Here is a 19,119-nt window from a genome sequence, read left to right on the forward strand (position 1 = left end):
GCATCTCTGCACCCTTTCCAACTCCGCAGTGTCCCTTTTATGGACAGGTGCCCAAAACTGAACAGCATATTCCAGGTAAGGCCGTACCAATGATTTATAAAGGGGGAGTATTATGTCCCTGTCCCTTGAGTCCATGCCTCTTTTGATACATGACAATATCCTGCCGGCTTTGGAAGCAGCAGCCTGACATTGCATGCTATTCTGTAGTCTGTGATCTACAAGTACACCCAGATCCTTCTCTACCAGTGACTCTGCCAGTTTAATCCCCCCTAAGACATACGATGCATGCAGGTTATTAGTACCCAGATGCATAACTTTACATTTATCCACATTGAACCTCATTTGCCAAGTGGATGCCCAGACACTTAGTCTATCCAAGTCATCTTGTAACTTATGCACATCCTCTATAGACTGTACTGTTCTACAAAGCTTGGTGTCATCTGCAAAGATAGAAACAGAGCTGTTAATACCATCCTCTATATCATTGATAAATAAATTAAACAACAGCGGTCCCAGTACTGAACCTTGGGGTACACCACTAATAACCGGGGACCAATCAGAGTACGAATCATTGACCACCACTCTCTGGGTACGATCCATGAGCCAGTGTTCAATCCAGTTACAAACTAAAACTTCCAAACCCAAAGACCTTAACTTACCTGTCAGACGTCTATGAGGGACAGTATCAAACGCTTTAGCAAAATCCAGAAACACTATATCCACAGCCATTCCTCTGTCAAGGCTTCTACTCACCTCTTCATAAAAGCAAATTAGATTGGTTTGACAGAGAGAGGCGAGGTTGAGATTGGTTTGACTAGACAGAGGCGAGGTCAGACGTAGCAGAAGGTCAGGGCAGGCAGCGAGGTTCGTAGTCAGGGGCAACAGCAGAAGGGCAAGGTACACAGGCTTGGGACACACTATAACGCTTTCTCAGGGCACAAGGCAACAAGATCCGGCGAGGAGAGGAAGGGGAAGTGGGTTTTTATAGGTTAGGGAGTGATTGGGCCAGGCACCAATTAGTGGTGCACTGGCCCTTTAAATTTAAGCAAGTCGGCGCGCGTGCACCCTAGGGAGCGGGGCCGCGCGCGCCGGGAGGAAGAGAGAGAGAGAGAGAGAGAGAGAGAGAGAGAGAGAGAGGTTAGATTCCAAAGGATAGGGGATAAGATGTCAGATCACCAGGTCCCGCTGCTGGGGACCCCCGGGATTGCCGCTGCAGCACCCCGCCGTCATTACTGCACAGAGCGAGTTCGCTCTGCACGTAATGACGGGCAGTACAGGGGCCGGAGCATCGTTACGTCACGGCTCCACCCCTCGTGACATCATGGCCCGCCCCCCTCAATATGAGTCTATGGGAGGGGGCGTGGCGGTCGTCACACCCCTGCCATAAACTTGTATTAAGGCGGCGGGCCGTGATGTCACGAGGGGCGGAGCCATGACGTCACGCTGCTCTGTCCTCTGTATCGCCCGTCATTATGCACAGAGCGAACTCGCTCTGTGCAGTAATGACAGCGGGGTGCTGCAGCGGCGATCTCGGGGGTCCCCAGCAGCGGGACCGCGGCAATCTGACATCCTGTCCCCTTTCCTTTAATAGGGGATAAGATGTCTAGGGGCGGAGTATCCCTTTAAGGTGAAGGGTTTAAAATGGAAGCACACTTTGGACAACTGACATGGAAAAGGATTTAGGTGTCTTAGTTAATAGTAAATTTAGCTGTAGTGACCAGTGTCGGGCAGCTGCTGCCAAGGCAAATAAAATCATGGGGTGCATCAATGGGGGCATAGATGCACACGACAAGGAAATTTTTCTACCGCTGTACAAATCACTAGTCAGACAACACATAGAATACTGTGTACAGTACTGGGCCCCAGTGTACAAGAAAGATATAGTGGAGCTGGAGAGGGTTCAAAGACAGGCAACCTGTGAATGGGAGGATTACAGTACCCAAAAGATTATCAGAATTAGGGTTATGTAGAAAAAAGAAGGCTTAGGGGAGACCTAATAACTATGTATAAATATATCAGGGGACAGTACAGAGATCTTTCCCATGATCTTCTATTCATACCCAGGACTGTATCCATAACAAGGGGACATCCTCTATACTTTAAGAGCAGTGAGACTGTGAAATTCTCTCCCAGAGGAGGTGGTCATGGTGAACTCTGTAAAAGAATTTAAAAGGGGTCTAGATGAATTTTTGGAGAGTAAGAACATTGCTGGGTATGTATACTAGATTTACAGGGACAGAATGTTGATCCAGGGATTTATACTGCCATATTTGGAGTTGGGAAGGAATTTTTACCTCTAGTATGAGGGTTTTTTGCCTTCCTCTGGATCAACTCAGTAGGGACTCATTAGGGTTATAGGTTGAACTTGATGGACTCTGGTCTTTTTTCAACCTTATGAACTATGTTACTTTGATTTTGGATATTGAAAATATAACGCTTTTCAAAAACGTCCAGGAAGAGGTTTGCCAGACTACATTCAACGAGTCGTACCCATAGCTGTACCCGAACCACTCCTGGTCGAACTGAAAAACATTATGGGACAAAATGAAGGTAAGAGAATTGCATATAAAAGTGGTCATGTGTACACTTTGCCCTGAGTATAGCAATAATGCATTCTACCTCTAGAGTTTGTGGTCTGTGAGTATAAAGACCATCAACATTTATCCATGCGAAGAAAAACTTTCCTAACTGCAACTCAACAGCTGCTCCTCCCGTATGCTACATATAAAAGTCAATGTTAGGGGGCTCTCATTGGGGCATCAGAGTCACCTGATCACTCTGCAGCATTCCCTTAAGGATGCTGTATATAATTTTAAGGTGTGGAATTACGTCGTTCATCCCGTAATCCAGGCGACATACAAAGGGACTGAGCAAATGTCAGGTGTCACATATGAGCTGCCACTGGTTCACATTGAAGTTACACAGAAGAGTACTCCTATCTGCTTGGATCATCAAGAAATTGGTGATGGCTTTTCTTTGTTCGTATAGTCTGTCCAACATGTAGAGAGTGGAATTCCAATATGTGGCAACCTCACAAATAAGACTATGTTGTGGGATACCGTTCTGACGCTGCAGCTCAAGGAGGGTGTGCTTTGCGGTGTACGAGTTGCTGAAGTGCATGCACAGTTTCCTTCCCATCTAAAAAGGTGGCCTTGACGTGGGGAGTGGGCTTGTACTTTTTGATCAAAAATGCATACTAACAACCTGTTAGTTTTTGATATTATGCTGAGAAGCAATCAGATCATTATACAAGATTGTAGATGTGCACCATGTCTGTTTTCTACCCGAATTCTCACATTGAAGTTACACAGAAGAGTACTCCTATCTGCTTGGATCATCAAGAAATCGGTGATGGCTTTTCACAGTGAAGCCACGGTGATGGCTATTTTGGACTTTCACAGTATGTAGGCCTTTCACAGATTAACAGTTACAAAATGTTACACTAAGTAAGTATGCGGTATGCACTGATGAGGGCAGAAAAATGCGCTACAATGAGCCTAAAAACACCACCCGGTGAGTACTATTGTTTAGACTTTCACAGTATGTAGGCCCTTGACAGATTAACAGATACAAAATGGTACACTTATTAGATGTACGTATGTGGTATGCACTGATGAGGGCAGAAAAATGCGCAGCAATACGCCAAGAAACTCTATTTTTGTAAAACACCAGCCGGTGAGTACTGTTGCTTGGACTTTCACAGTATGTAGGCCCTTGACAGATTAACAGGTACAAAATGGTACACTAATTAGATGTACGTATGTGGTATGCACTGATGAGGGCAGAAAAATGCGCAGCAATACGCCAAAAAACTCTATTTTTGTAAAACACCAGCCGGTGAGTACTGTTACTTGGACTTTCACAGTATGTAGGCCCTTGACAGATTAACAGGTACAAAATGGTACACTAATTAGATGTACGTATGCGGTATGCACTGACGAGGGCAGAAAAATGTGCTACAATGAGCCAAAAAACTCTGTAATTTTTGTAAAACTCCAGCCGGTGAGTACTGTTGCTTGGACTTTCACAGTATGTAGGCCCTTGACAGATTAACTGGTACAAAATGGTACACTTAGATGTACATATGCGGTATGTACTGATGAGGGCAGAAAAGTGTGCAACAATACGCCAAAAAAACTCTGTATTTTTGTAAAACAACAGCCGGTGATTACTTTTGCCAGGACTTTCCCTGTATGTAGACTTGTTACAGATAAAAAAGACTGCTTTGATGTAGGTATGTGGTATGCACCTATGAGGGCAGACAAATGCACTACAATCCGCTGAAAAAACATTTTTACACAGCAGCAGGACACAACAGTGCAGCACCACAAAAAAACCTAAATTGCACTCTGTCACAGAGTGTTAAGAATGGTGTGCACTGGTTTTTATACCGTCTACACACAATTATAAGCAACAGATGATTTCTGGTGGAAAAAAAGCACAGAATTGCGCTGAAAAATAAGGTGATAAGGTGGTTCGTAAATTTCAGGCAGCTTGTTGATATGTATGAGGCAACGAAAATCTTTCTGTCCCTCTCTGATGAAATGCTCAATAACGTGAATAGGAGGTTTATGGCGTAATATCCTTCTCAGTGAGAACACCAAAGCACTGCACTTCTGTCTGTCCACAATGCTGATGTGACTAGCAGTTACCAGTGTTACGCTGTGGTATAAGCAATTCACACACAGACACACAGTCCTTCCTCTCTCTCTGAGTCCATGGATGAAATGAACAGCCGCAAGATGGCTGCCAATTATATAGGGCTGTGACATCACAGGGGTCAATGAATGCTGATAGGCTGCATCTCGCATGTGATTCAGGATCATCCCGCCTATCTCCCTTCCTGCCGTACTTTCCTGCCCTCCCATAATCCCCTGCCCCATGTACTCACATGTGGACCTTCCACTTTAGGTATCCTCCTTAGGCTGTAAAATGGAATTTAATCAAGCGATTCGCTCATCTCTATTTATCTTATAATATTCTCAAAACTGTTTTGTTAATATTAAAACAAAGATTAACCACACCTCAAGAATACTACCCTAGGGTACACAGTGAATAATTGTTTGAGACATAAAGTTTTGAAAAAAATGCGGATTTTATTAAAACAATAAAAACCTAAATGGTTAAAAATATCAGAGCAATGTCAATGTTATCTTAAACTGTCATTGGGCCCTAATGACAGATTTAGAAAATATGAATATATATATAGCAACCACCTAATATAGAATAATCTATAGATGTTAAAAACAAATGCAATTTTTCAACGGCATATAATAATCCGGAGTCGACTATTAGTCCGGCACCTATGATGAATAAAAAAGGGCTGATAGTCTGGCGCTTGTAATGGAAAAGGCAAAGTCACTTGATGGACTGATGTATAGGTGAATAAAAAGCTGCCCACAGATGTTAAACAAATGCAAAGTTCAACCTCACCCTGGCTGCTGGTCCCGTACTGCGACGGAAGGGCCCCCCTGAGGAAGGGGTCGTTTTTAGCACCCTGAAACACGTCTAGGCTGATATCTAATCTGAACAGAGCACAATTCGCACGCACCACCTAGACTGAAGCTGGCCCAGAACTTTGTGCACCACTTGCTGCATTCATCAAACATCCTCTCCCACTGAGCGCATTACCAACCTGCTGCCTGCAATACCAGAACCCAGCCACGATCTCTCCAGGTCCGATACACATCCAGGTATTTGCCGATACCACGGACCGCTCCCGAGAGAGTCTCCTGCCGGAGCCCATATCCATCCAGGCTCTCACGCCGGGATTGCTGCAGCCAACACAAGAATTTCAACTATCGGCCCGTCGCAGTACGGGACCAGCAGCCAGGGTGAGGTTGAACTTTGCATTTGTTTAACATCTGTGGGCAGCTTTTTATACACCTATACATCAGTCCATCAAGTGACTTTGCCTTTTCCATTACAAGTGCCGGACTATCAGCCCTTTTTTATTCATCATAGGTGCTGGACTAATAGTCGACTCCGGATCATTATATGCCGTTGAAAAATTGCATTTGTTTTTAATATCTATAGATTATTCTATATTAGGTGGTTTCTATATATATATTCATATTTTCTAAATCTGTCATTAGGGCCCAATGACAGTTTAAGATAACATTGACATTGCTCTGATATTTTTAACCATTTAGGTTTTTATTGTTTTAATAAAATCCGCATTTTTTTCAAAACTTTATGTCTCAAACAATTATTCACTGTGTACCCCAGGGTAGTATTCTTGAGGTGTGGTTAATCTTTGTTTTAGTTTTTACCCATTTGGATTGGTGGGGATCAATCCTTTAACCACAATAACCTCGAATACCTGGTTGTGAGCTGCACACATTTTTCTAATCTGTTTTGTTAATAGCGGCTCAAATATTAGGTACTATCTCGTGTCAAATGGTGTCATTTAGCGATATGACTTGTACATTCCATATAGTTATGCATGTTTTAGAATACAGTATTGTTTTTTCTTTTGGCTTTTATATCACATTTGTATAGAAATACTACAAAACACCTATATCATGTATTTTTAATTCATGTGGTACATCAGTAACATAGTAACATAGTTCATAAGGTTGAAAAAAGACCAGAGTCCATCAAGTTCAACCTATAACCCAAACAAGTCCCTACTGAGTTGAGTTGATCTAGAGGAAGGCCAAAAACCCTCATACTAGAGTAAAAAAATTCCTTCCTGACTCCAAATATGGCAATCAGAATAAATCCCTGGATTAACGTTCTGTCCCTATAAATCTAGAATCCATAACCAGCTATGTTATTCTCCAAAAATGCATCCAGACCCCTTTTATATTCTTTTACAGAGCTCACAATGACCACCTCTTCCGGGAGAGAATTCCACAGTCTCACTGCTCTTACAGTAAAGAACCACCGTCTGTGCTGGTGTAGAAACCTTCTTTCCTCTAAACGTAGAGTTTGCCCCCTTGTTATAGATACAGTCCTGGGTATAAATAGATCATGGGAAAAATCTCTGAACTGTCCCCTGATATATTTATACATAGTTATTAGGTCTTCCCTAAGCTTTCTTTTTTCTAAACTAAATAACCCTAATTCTGATAATCTTTCTGGGTACTGTAGACCTCCCATTACCCTGGTTGCCCGTCTTTGAACCCTCTCCAGCTCCACTATATCTTTCTTGTACACTGGTGCCCAGTACTGTACATAGTATTCTATGTGTGGTCTGACTAGTGATTTCTACAGTGGTAGAATTATTTCCTTGTCGTTGGCATCTATGCCCTTATTGATGCACCCCATGATTCTATTTGCCTTGGAAGCAGCTGCCCGACACTGGTCACTACAGCTAAATTTACTGTTAACTAAGACTCTTAAGTGCTTTTCCACGTCAGTCGTCCCAAGTGTGCTCCCATTTAATACATAATCCCAGCCCGGATTTCTCTTCCCCATGTGCATTACCTTACATTTATCGGTGTTGAACCTCATCTGCCACTTCCCAGCCCAAACCTCCAACCTATCCAGATCCAGTTGTAACAGTTCACTGTCCTCTGTTGTGTTTACCGCTTTACAGAGTTTAGTATCATCTTCAAAGATTGCTACTTTACTATTCAACCCCTCTACAAGGTCATTAATGAATATATTAAATAGAACAGGACCCAAGACTGACCCCTGTGGTACCCAACTAGTAAAAGTCACCCAATCAGAATAAGTACCATTAATACCCACCCTCTGTTTGCTATCACTGAGCCAGTTACTTACCCACTTACACACATTTTCCCCCAGCCCAATCCCTCTCATTTTATGCACCAACCTTTTATGTGGCACCGTATCTAATGCTTTGGAAAAATTCAGATATACGACATCCAGCGATTGCCCCTGGTCCAGTCTGGAGCTCACCTCCTCATAAAAGCTGATCAGGTTAGTTTGACACGACCGGTCCCTCATAAATCCATGCTGCTACGGAGTCATACATTTATTTTTATCAAGATATTCCAAAACAGCATCTCTTAGAAAACCCTCAAACAATTTACATACAACCGAGGTTAAACTAACATGTCTATAATTCCCGGGGTCACCTTTTGACCCCTTTTTAATATATAGGGTCTGTCTATTACATTACTTAATTCCTTTAGAACATGGGGGTGAATGCCATCTGGACCTGGTGATTTGTCTATTTTGATTTTTTGTAGGCGGCACTGTACTTCTTCCTGGGTTAGACAGGTGACCTGTAGTGCAGAGTTTACCTTATCTTGCTGTATCTCACCTGGCATTTCATTTCCTCGGTGAATACAGTGGAGAAGAATTTGTTCAATATATTTGATTTTTCCTGATCCCCGTTTATAATTTCATCCTCATAGTTTTTTTTTAAAGGGCCTAAACTTTCATTTTTGACCTTTTTGCTATTTATGTAGTTAAAGAACATTTTGGGGTTAGTTTTACTCTCTTTAGCAATGAGTCTTTCTGTCTCTATTTTTGGGACTTTTATCTGTTTTTTTACATATTTTACATTTTTCTCTATAGCTTTTTAATGCTTCTTCACTGCCGTCCTGTTTTAGTAGTTTTAATGCTTTGTTTTTGTCACTTATTGCTCCTTTAACATTTTTATTCATCCATATTGGTTTTCTTTTATTTCTGACCCTTTTATTCCCATAAGGTATATACATCTTACAGTGAGAATTTAAGATATTTTTAAAAGTCTCCCATTCTTCCTGAATAGACTATAACACTGTATGTTGACCGCCCAGTCACAGCTATCATCCAACCAAGTCTCTGTTATATATGTCATAATCCTCCTCAGAAATTTTCAACTCCAGTTCGTCAGTTTTATTGGACAGACTTCTGGCATGAGTCAACATGCAATTCAATGGTGTATGTTTTTTTTTTCTTATGATGCCTATCCCTATTAACTATTCTAACCCCACCCTCCGCTCCACCCCCAGGTACATTGTTAAGCCCCCCCTCTATCTACACTATCTTCCCTCTCTATGTTATAGATTCCCTCCCCCTTAGTCCTAGTTTAAACACTCCTCCACCCTTCTAGCCATTTTCTCCCCAAGCACAACTGCAGCCCGTCCCTACGGTATAGCCAGTATCCGACAGCGAAGTCGGCCCAGATCTCCATGAACCCAATCCCCTCCTTCCTACACCAGCTTCTGAGCCATTTGTTTATCTCCCTAATCTCCCGCTGCCTCTCTGGTGTGGCTCGTGGTACAGGTAATATTTCAGAAAATACTACCTTGGAGGTCCTTGCCTTAAGCTTGTGGCCTAAGTCCCTGAAATCATTATTAAGGACACTCCACCTACCTCTTACTTTGTCATTGGTGCCAATATGTACCATGACTGCTCAATCCTCTCCAACCCCACCCAGCAACCTGTCAACCGATCCGCGATGTGCCAAACTTGAGCTCCAGGAAGACAACACACTGTTCGGCGATCCCGGTCTTTGTGACAGATCGCTATGTCTATCCCCCTAATAATTGAGTCCCCCACTACTAGTACCTGTCTGGCCTGCCCTGCACTCCTCCCTCTGTCCTTACTGGAGCATACACTCCCCTGGCGGTCAGAGGCAGAGTCCTGTTGCAGTACCGATAGCTCTGAAATGACATCCCCCTCATCTGCCAACAGGGCAAACTTGTTGGGGTGTGCCAGTTTAGGACTAGCCTTCCTGATACTTTTCCCTCTACCCCGTTTTCTAACTGTAACCCAGCTAACTGGCTGACTGTCCTGCACCTCCGTCCCATTGTCCTCCCCCACCTCTACCCCAGAGAGTACTTGCTCAGTGAGCAGGAGACTCCTCTCCGGGTTGTCAATGCATCTCAGTGTTGCCAGTTGCTCCTCTAGATCCAGGATCTGGCCTTCCAAATGAACAACTCGCACAACAATATGCACCCTCAAACCGCTGTTCAAGGATTGCATACATTGTGCAAGATGCACACTGGACTGCCTTTTCCAACATGGAGGCCATACTAGATTTGGGGATTGCAAAAATTAACAGTTAGACTTTTATCTTTGGGGTCATCTGAAGGCAATTCTCTATGCTGAAGATACAAGATCAGCACTAGAGATGAGCGAACTTACAGTAAATTCGATTCGTCACAAACTTCTCGGCTCGGCAGTTGATGACTTTTCCTGCATAAATTAGTTCAGCTTTCAGGTGCTCCGGTGGGCTGGAAAAGGTGGTTACAGTCCTAGGAGACTCTTTCCTAGGAATGTATCCACCTTTTCCAGCCCACCGGAGCACCTGAAGGCTGAACTAATTTACACAGGATAAGTCATCAACTGCCGAGCGGAGAAGTTCGTGACGAATCGAATTTACTGTAAGTTCGCTCATCTCTAATCAGCACCTGAAATTACAGATACTGGAAGCCTGTGCTAGCATTTCTCTTGCGGTGTTGCTATCAGTGTGTGAAGAGTGACAATCCAACACAATGGGCAGCACATTGAACACATTTTATAAGTGGTCAGGAACTTGTAAATAACTCATGAAAGAATAAAGTTACGTTAAAACCAAGCACGTCATTGTTTTTCTTGTGAAATTCCCAATAAGTTTGATGTGTCACATGACCCTCTTCCTATTGAAAAAACTAAAGTCGGATTCAAAATGGCTGCCATGGTCACCACCCATCTTGAAAAGTTTCCCCCCTCACATATATTAATGTGCCACAAACAGGAAGTTAATATCACCAACCACTCCAATTTTATTAAGGTGTATCCATATAAATGGCCCACCATGTATATTAGAGATGAGCAAATCAAAGCTGACAAACCCAAATTCGTTACGAATTTAATGAAATATTCGATTTGCAATGAATGCGAATATCACCGCGATTTTATCGCGCGGATCGCTTCATTAAACTCCATTTTACAGAGTTCCAAGCTCCAGGGCATCTAAAATGGCGGATCTACATGTCAGAACATGGGGCAAGGGACGCTGGGAAGGCGGGAAGGGAAGTAGACGGGATGACCCTGAATCACATGCAGGATGCAGCCTATCAGCAGCCAGTCACTCCTGTGATGTCACAGCCCTGTATAATCGGCAGCCATATTGCGGCCAGCCACTTCATTCATTACACTACAGAGAGAAAGGATGGACACTCTGTGTAGTCCAGTGTAGTCCAGCAGAGTTTAAACATCCTCCTAGTCACATCACCGTTCTCATGCTGCCTGCTCCTGACTGTGTCTTTCAGGAACTACTTGGCTTACTGATGCTGCTGGCTTGGGCCCTACATTTTTGGATGTTAGCTTACATACATGCCTAATTGAGATGTCAACATTGATCTCTCAATCTTAGGGGTTATGAAACCCTGTTGTGTACTCCTGCTGCTGACTGCTCCTTTCTGTGTCATTCAGCAAGTATATGGTTTAGTGATGCTGCTGGGTTTGGGCCTTACATTTTTGGATGGTAGCACTAGCTATCATGCATCTTCAATATAGATTTCAACATTCACCTTTTAATGTTAGGGGTTGTGAACCCCTCTTGTGTACTCATGCTGCTGCCTGCTCCTGTCTGTGTCATTCAGCAACTACATGGTTTAGTGATGCTGCTGGGCCTAGGACATTACCTATATATGTTTATGGTAGCACTGGGTTCCATACATCTTCAATGGAAATTTCAAAATTCATCTTTTATTCTTAGAGATTGTGAGGCCCTATTGTCTCCTCATCTGCTGCCAACTCCAGGCTGTGCCATTCAGACACTATATGGTCTCCTCATGCTTCAGCCAACTCCAGGCTGTGCCATTCAGACACTATATGGTCTCCTCCTACTGATGCCACCCCCAGGCTCTGTCATTGTGCTGCCATGTGACATGTGACTCCTTGTTAGATTTGGTCCTTTTACCTACACTAAAACTTGGGAGTTAAAATTTCCATTTTAAAATCCTCAATTTCAAATTTCTATTTAAAATTCTTAAATTTCAATGGTCTCCTTATGCTTCACCCACCTCCAGGCTGTGTCATTCAGCCACTATATGGTCTCCATATATTGACTGTGTATTGTAGAAAACATGTGGGTATCCTTGAGTTACTCTCACAGCATTATTGCCATGTTGATACCAGATCAGTAATAAATGTAATATTGCCAAGGACTAGCAGAAACAGGGAACTGTGGATACTGACCACCGGCTGTTGGAATTGACTGACTATCCCAGGTGGAAGATTTACCATTTTGAAGTTCCTAAGTTCCAGTAGGCTTTAAGTCGTTCATTCTTTGTTGTGGTTCTTCAGATGCAGAATTAAGTTGTATCATGTTTTCCTGTTCCTCCGATGAGCTAATGTCCCTGGAACACACAATACTCATATTGTCATCTAATGAAGGATCCTTTTCTTCAGAGAACGTACGTATCATTTTATTATTTTGAATGTCAGGTGGTATTCTGACAATTTCTGATTATAAAGGAATTTTGTAATCTGTGAAACAGGTAAAAATAAGTATTATTAAGCGTACTGTAGCACATTTTTCTGCACTTATTAGTGCATATCACATATCTACTTCTAAGTAGTGTACTATTTTGTACCTGTTACTCTGTCAAGGATCTATATGCTGTGAAAGGACAGCCAATAGTACACACCTGCTGCTGTTCTAGACAAATACTGTTTTAAGCGTAGTGAAGAGTATTGTACTACCCTCATATACGCAATAAGTATGCCAGGAAACGTAGTAAAATTTCAATTACAAAATCCATAATATCAATTTCAAAATCTTACATTTAAATGTAAAAATCATAAATTTCAATGTCATACTGCTGCCATCTCTAGGCTGTGCACTACATGGTCTCCTCATGCTTCAGCCAACTCCAGGCTGTGTCATTCAGGCAATATATGGTTTACTGATGCTGCTGGGCCTGGGTCTGGGAATAAAAACTTTTGTTATGGTAGCACTAGCTACCCAAAATCTTTGGTTTAAATTTCAATCTTCAACTTTTTTCTTAGGGATTGTGAAGCCCTGGGGTCTCCTCATGCTTCAGCCAACTCCAGGCTGTGTCATTCAGGCAATATATGGTTTACTGATGCTGCTGGGCCTGGGAATAACATTTTTGTTATGGTAGCACTTCAGGTTTAAATTTCAGAATTCATTGTATAATCTTAGGGATTGTGAAGGCCTAGTGTCTACTCATGCTGCTGCCAACTCCTGGCTGTGCCCTTCAGACACTATATGGGCCTGGGTCTGGGAATAAAAACTTTTGTTATGGTAGCACTAGCTACCCAAAATATTTATTTTAAATTTCAAACTTTGACTTTTTCTCTTAGGGATTGTGAAGCCCTGGGGTCTCCTCATGCTTCAGCCAACTCCAGGCTGTGTCATTCAGACAATATATGGTTTACTGATGCAGCCTGGCCTGGGTCTGGGAATAACATTTTTGTTATGGTAGCACTTTGGTTTCAATTTCAGAATTCATCGTGTAATCTTAGGGATTGGGAAGGCCTAGTGTCTACTCATGCTGCTGCCAACTCCTGGCTGTGCCCTTCAGACACTATATGGTCTCCTCAGACTTCAGCCAACTCCAGGCTGTGTCATTCAGGCAATATATGGTTTACTGATGCTGCTGGGCCTGGGTCTGGGAATGAAAATGTTATTGTGGTAGCACTAGCTACCCAAAATCTTTGGTTTAAATTTAAAACTTCATCTTTTTTTCTTAGGGATTGTGAAGCCCTGGTGTCCACTCATGCTGCTGCCAACTCAAGGCTGTGCCATTCAGACACTATATGGTCTCCTCATGCTTCAGCCAACTCCAGGCTGTGTCATTCAGGCAATATATGGTTTACTGAAGCTTCTGGGCCTGGGTATGGGAATAAAGATGTTGTTATGGTAACACTAGCTACCCAAAATCTTCGGTTAAAATGTCAGAAGTCATTTTATAATCTTAGGGATTGTGAAGGCCTAGTGTCTACTCATGCTGCTGCCAAATCCTGGCTGTGCCATTCAGATACTATATGGTCTCCTCATGCTTCAGCCAACTCCAGGTTTTGCCATTCAGGCAATATATGGTTTACTGATGCTGCTGGGCCTGAGTTCAGGAATAAAAATGTTGTTATGGTAGCACAGGCTACCCAAATTCTTCGGTTTAAATTTCAGAATTCATCCTATAATCTTAGGCATGGTGAATGCCTAGTGTCTACTCATGCTGCTGCCAACTCCAGGCTGTGTCATTCAGACACTTTATGAATTCTTAAAATGGACCAATATATGGAGGGTTGCTTCCAACAATGTTTATTCCTATAGACCCCCTCAGGGGGGTCCAAAAATACCCTTTATTTTCCCATATATCTGAATAGATTGTGACCCACAATCTTTATTAAATTATTTAAATGTGCTCAAAAAAGATAATTGGAACTTTAAAAACACACAGCTATTGCCATTTATATATATGCCTGTTTTATGCATTAAGGTATTAAGCACAGCTGTCTATTTTAGATCAGATCACTTTCATAACTGTTTCGGTGTGCCTGCAGATACACACTCTAACAAATGGCAATGCTGCGCTGTTAAAATCTCCCTACTCTGCCCCCTCAACATGTTTCGCTGCCTCAGGAGCTTTGTCAAGTGGTAGCGGGCGTATACTTTATGGTCTCCTCATGCTTCAGCCTCATCCAAGCTGTGTCATTCAGCCACTATATGGTCTCCTCATGCTGCCAGCACCTTCACGCTGTGTCATTCAGCCACTATATGGTCTCCTCATGCTGCCAACACCTCCACTCTGTGTCATTCAGCCACTATATGGTCTCCTCATACTGAGGTGGAGGTGGCTCCAGGGTTCTAAAAGCAATGGCGGTAATCTGCATCTCCTTTTGAATAACAGTAGTAATAATAATAGTATTATTTCTCTACCCCAGCACACTCCATATGCATGTTAGAACACAGAAAAGTGTTCTACACCCCTATTGAGGCTCTCTGTAGGCCAGAAATAGCCTTTTTTTATCGAAACATTTTTCAAAAGTTCGCTCATCTCTAATCTATATCATTCAGTGCTGGTACTCGGCTAGTATACTCCAGCACGCACAAAAAATAATTCTGCTATTTTTTATGGGATTTTGTTTTGATACTGCTCACCAAACAGCAATACTTACAAGTTAACCCTTTCCCAATCTTTAATGTACCAGTACATAATGGGCTGGGTGAGGAGAATATGGCACAGGCCATGGAGTCAGGTCCACGCCATCGGCAGATGCTTGATGCTATTATCTGCTATGATCACTCCGATGTCTGTTGTTTAAATGGTTAAATGCCGCAATTTATACAGATTGCAGCATTTAAACATTAATTGCTGGTAATCCCTGGTGTCTAATGACAATATAGATATTACCTTTTAAATGATTGATTGTAATTTTTCTATTACTAGAAATGAGCTATTTCCTGGCAGCTCACACTCCAAGACACTAGAAAAACTTAAGTGAAGTTTAAATTTCCATGATGCATAGATTGATGACTAATGCTCTGAAGGCAGACATCACACATAAAGTAAAGAAAGAATGGACTGCAGTAATGTAATGAAAAAAGTATGGTAGGACATATGCATAGAATATAGTAAATTAAGGCCACACATGGTGTTAGGAACAGGTCAATCCTGGCAACATAATGACCACCATTTTATTTTCTAAGGGGCCCCCTGTTTTCTATATATTGCTCTTAGTGCTAGACCACTGTGTTTAACACCCGTTGGCACAGTAAGTTTTATCACTCCTTTAAGATAAAAGATTTGTGTTGTCTGGTGTATGTTCATAAGTTGTTCTTAGACACAATCCAGAAGTCACATAGATGACCTCTCTAGAAGTTATTTATATCTAACATAGGTGTTATTGTCAATATTTGGGAAACAGAAAGTGCAGTTGGCACACAGGCTGTGCTTCTGTTTGTGGCTTGTTTATATTAAAATAGACAATACTTATAAACAGACATATACATTACTAGTGCACTGGTGGTAAAGGTTTCTGATTACAGAATGAGGTCTGTTGAATTATCACATATTATAATGAATAGTTACTATTTCAATTCTTATAAATTAGGTTTGAACACATCTTTATGTGAACACCATAACTAAGCTAGGGATTGTGACACATTCTAATTCTTTGCTAAGGCTCTCACCACGTGTGGAATAGCTTTTAGGATTCCATGGGATATTTATGATACTCATCAAGATGTTGGCATTTACATGAATTTACAGGCTGTCCAAATACTTGCACACACCATAGCACATGTTTACACTTCTTTATCATGTTCACTGCAACTGGAAAATAGTCATTATTAAAAAGTTGCTTTATAATATAAAACTGAATTACTATGTATTTACTGTTTGATTTATGTAAAAGGGTCTCTCTTTTATTGTAAGCTTTAAAGAGCTGAACTGCAAGCAATAAATACATTTTAATTCTGATTTATGTTTTTTTTTTTATCTGCGGTATTGTATAGTGTATTTTATCTACATAAAATTGTAATCTGAGCATCCTGTACTTTAATGTCTTATGAAAAAGGCATGGTCATATGGCTAAAGGTTTATTAATAACCCTCTCCTCCTCTAACGACACCCTTAGCATTACACAGCTAAGCTATTGCAGTGCCCCAATGCATACTACACTGATTAAAAAGGCATGTAAAGGGGTTTTCTGGGCCTGACTATTCTCAGGATAGGCCAGCAATGGATAAACACCAGGATGCCCACAAATGGCACCTCCGTCGATCAGCTGGTTAGCACCCCGGATGACTCAATGCCAGAAGCTATGCCTTGTTTATTGGATAGTGGTGGTACAGCGGAATAGCTGTCACCTTTCTAGAGTATATCTCACTTTACAAAAGGATTGTTGGGCTTAACCCTGCCACATGACATGTCACTTGACTACAATTCCTTGCTAGCCTGCACTTCAACTTTTGTACTCCCCTTGAGTATTACAAATGTTCCTACAGATACAGTTTAATGCACAGCATCAATTCAGACACTGGGGAAGCAGGGATCACTGAGGATTATGTCAGGGGTGGGCAGAGTGTTAATGTCATGCATGTTTTTTATTCCTCTCATGTTGTTACTCACAATTCTCCAATGGAACAAACATTTTTTACCAGTTTTGTTAGGCTGGATTATTCTTACATACAGGATTGGATTTACCTATGTCTGGCACTCCCCTTAGTACTTTGGAGCCTGAACCCCAGATGTGATAAAATTATGCCAGATATGCTTTTATTTAACCTTGTCTTAATATATCACATAAGTGTAGAGCAGTACCATCCTTTAGTATAAGACTATAGGATGGTACTTGTAGTTCTCAACCCTGTAAATGTTTTTGCTTATCCATTCTGTTTGCCTTATATATGGCAATTGAAAACTATGCAAAACATTTCTGGGGCTTTGATGTCTGGGGCTGCTTGGTTTCCTCTGTCTCTGGAAACTTTCAGTATTTGCAGGACAAGATCAATTCAATCAAGTATCAGAAAATTCTAGGAGAAAACATCATGCATTTTGAAAGGAAGCTGAATCCTGAGCATTATTGGACCTTCCAAGGGGACAGTGATCCAGAGCATACCTCAAAGTCCACCAAGGCTTGGTTTCAGAAGATGTCCTCTAAGATTCTGGAGACGTCATTACTGTTACCTAACTTGAACTCCATCCTTGGTGGGATTTGAAAAAGGTGCTCACATCATGTAAACCCAAGAATATCAGTGAGCCAGAGGCCCTTGCCTATGAGAAGTAGGCTCAAAAGTACTAAATACACCTTATGGTGGATAACCCCTTAACGATGAAGGATGTATATTTACGTCGTCCGCTGGTTACCGCGATTACCTCTGGGACCCGACCGCCCGGTAATTTCGCATGATCCCGGCTGTCACAGACAGCCAGGACCATGCTGGAGCCTAGGAGCGAGGTGGCAAGCCTGCCACCTCCTCCGCTCCCCTGCGATCTGTCGGTTAGTTAACCGACCAATCGCAGGAGGGGGGGCGGTTACTTCCTCCCGTCCTGCCCGGCCCCTTGAAGTCCAGAGAGGACGGGAGGAAGACCAGAGGACGCGGCGGGGGACGGGGGAGTGCTGGGGACCGGCCCCGGTACTTACCTCGTCCCTGAAGACCCGGATCCCGGTGAGGAAGATGGCGGTGGCGACAGGTGAGTAGATCTTCAGCCGTGGTCGGGCCCTTTACAGCAATGCACGTCGCCGTAAAGTGACATGCATTGCTGTATTGGGACCCTATATACTACAACTCCCAGCATGCCCAGACAGCCCTTGGCGTCTGGGCATGCTGGGAGTTGCAGTTTTGCAACATCTGGAGGTCCACAGTTTGGAGACCACTGTGCCCTTCCAGATGTTGCAAAACTACACATTCTCAGCATGCCCTTACTGTCCAGGCATGCTGGGAGTTGTAGTTCTGTAACATCTGGAAGGGCACAAATTGGGAACCACTGTATTAGTGGTCTGCAAACTGTAGTCCTCCAGATGTTGCAAACTACAACTCCAAGCATGCTGGGAGTTGTAGTTCGGCAACATCTGGCTCTAAAGATGTTGCCGAACTACTACTCCCAGCATGCCTGAGAATGTTTGGGAGTTGTGGTTTTGCAACAACAGGAGGCACACTGGTTGGGAAACATTGTCTGTTTCCTAACTCAGTGTTTCCCAACCCGTGTGCCTCCAGCTGTTGCAAAACTATAACTACCAGCATGCACTGATAGACTGTGCATGCTGGGAGTTGTAGTTTTGCAACAGCTGGAGGTCCCCCCCTGTGAATGTACAGGGTACACTCACATGGGCAGGGGGCTTACAGTGAGTATCAGGCTGCAAGTTTGCGATGCAGCAAATTTTGCGCGGCAGCTCAAACTCGCAGCGGGAAAATCGCTGTAACCCCCCCTGCCCGTGTGACTGTACCCTAAAAACACTACACTACACTAACACAAAATAAAATAAAAAGTCAAAAACACTACATATACACATACCCCTACACAGCCCCCCTCCCCTCCCCAATAAAAATGAAAAACGTCTGGTACGCCACTGTTTTCAAAATGGAGCCTCCAGCTGTTGCAAAACAACAACTCCCAGTATTGCCGGACAGCCGTTGACTGTCCAAGCATGCTGGGAGTTTTGCAACAGCTGGAGGCACCCTGTTTGGGAATCACTGGCGTAGAATACCCCTATGTCCACCCCAATGCAAATCCCTAATTCAGGCCTCAAATG

At 42.7% G+C, this 19,119-nt stretch overlaps 1 protein-coding gene across 1 annotated transcript in view; it reads right to left on the reverse strand.

Moving 5' to 3' along the window:
* Window positions 1-19,119, reverse strand: part of NRTN (neurturin) — a 580,165-nt gene that overhangs the window by 375,811 nt on the left and 185,235 nt on the right. The window lies entirely within an intron of this gene.

This window comes from Hyla sarda, chromosome 1 (assembly GCF_029499605.1).
Source record: "Hyla sarda isolate aHylSar1 chromosome 1, aHylSar1.hap1, whole genome shotgun sequence".
NCBI lineage: Eukaryota > Metazoa > Chordata > Amphibia > Anura > Hylidae > Hyla > Hyla sarda.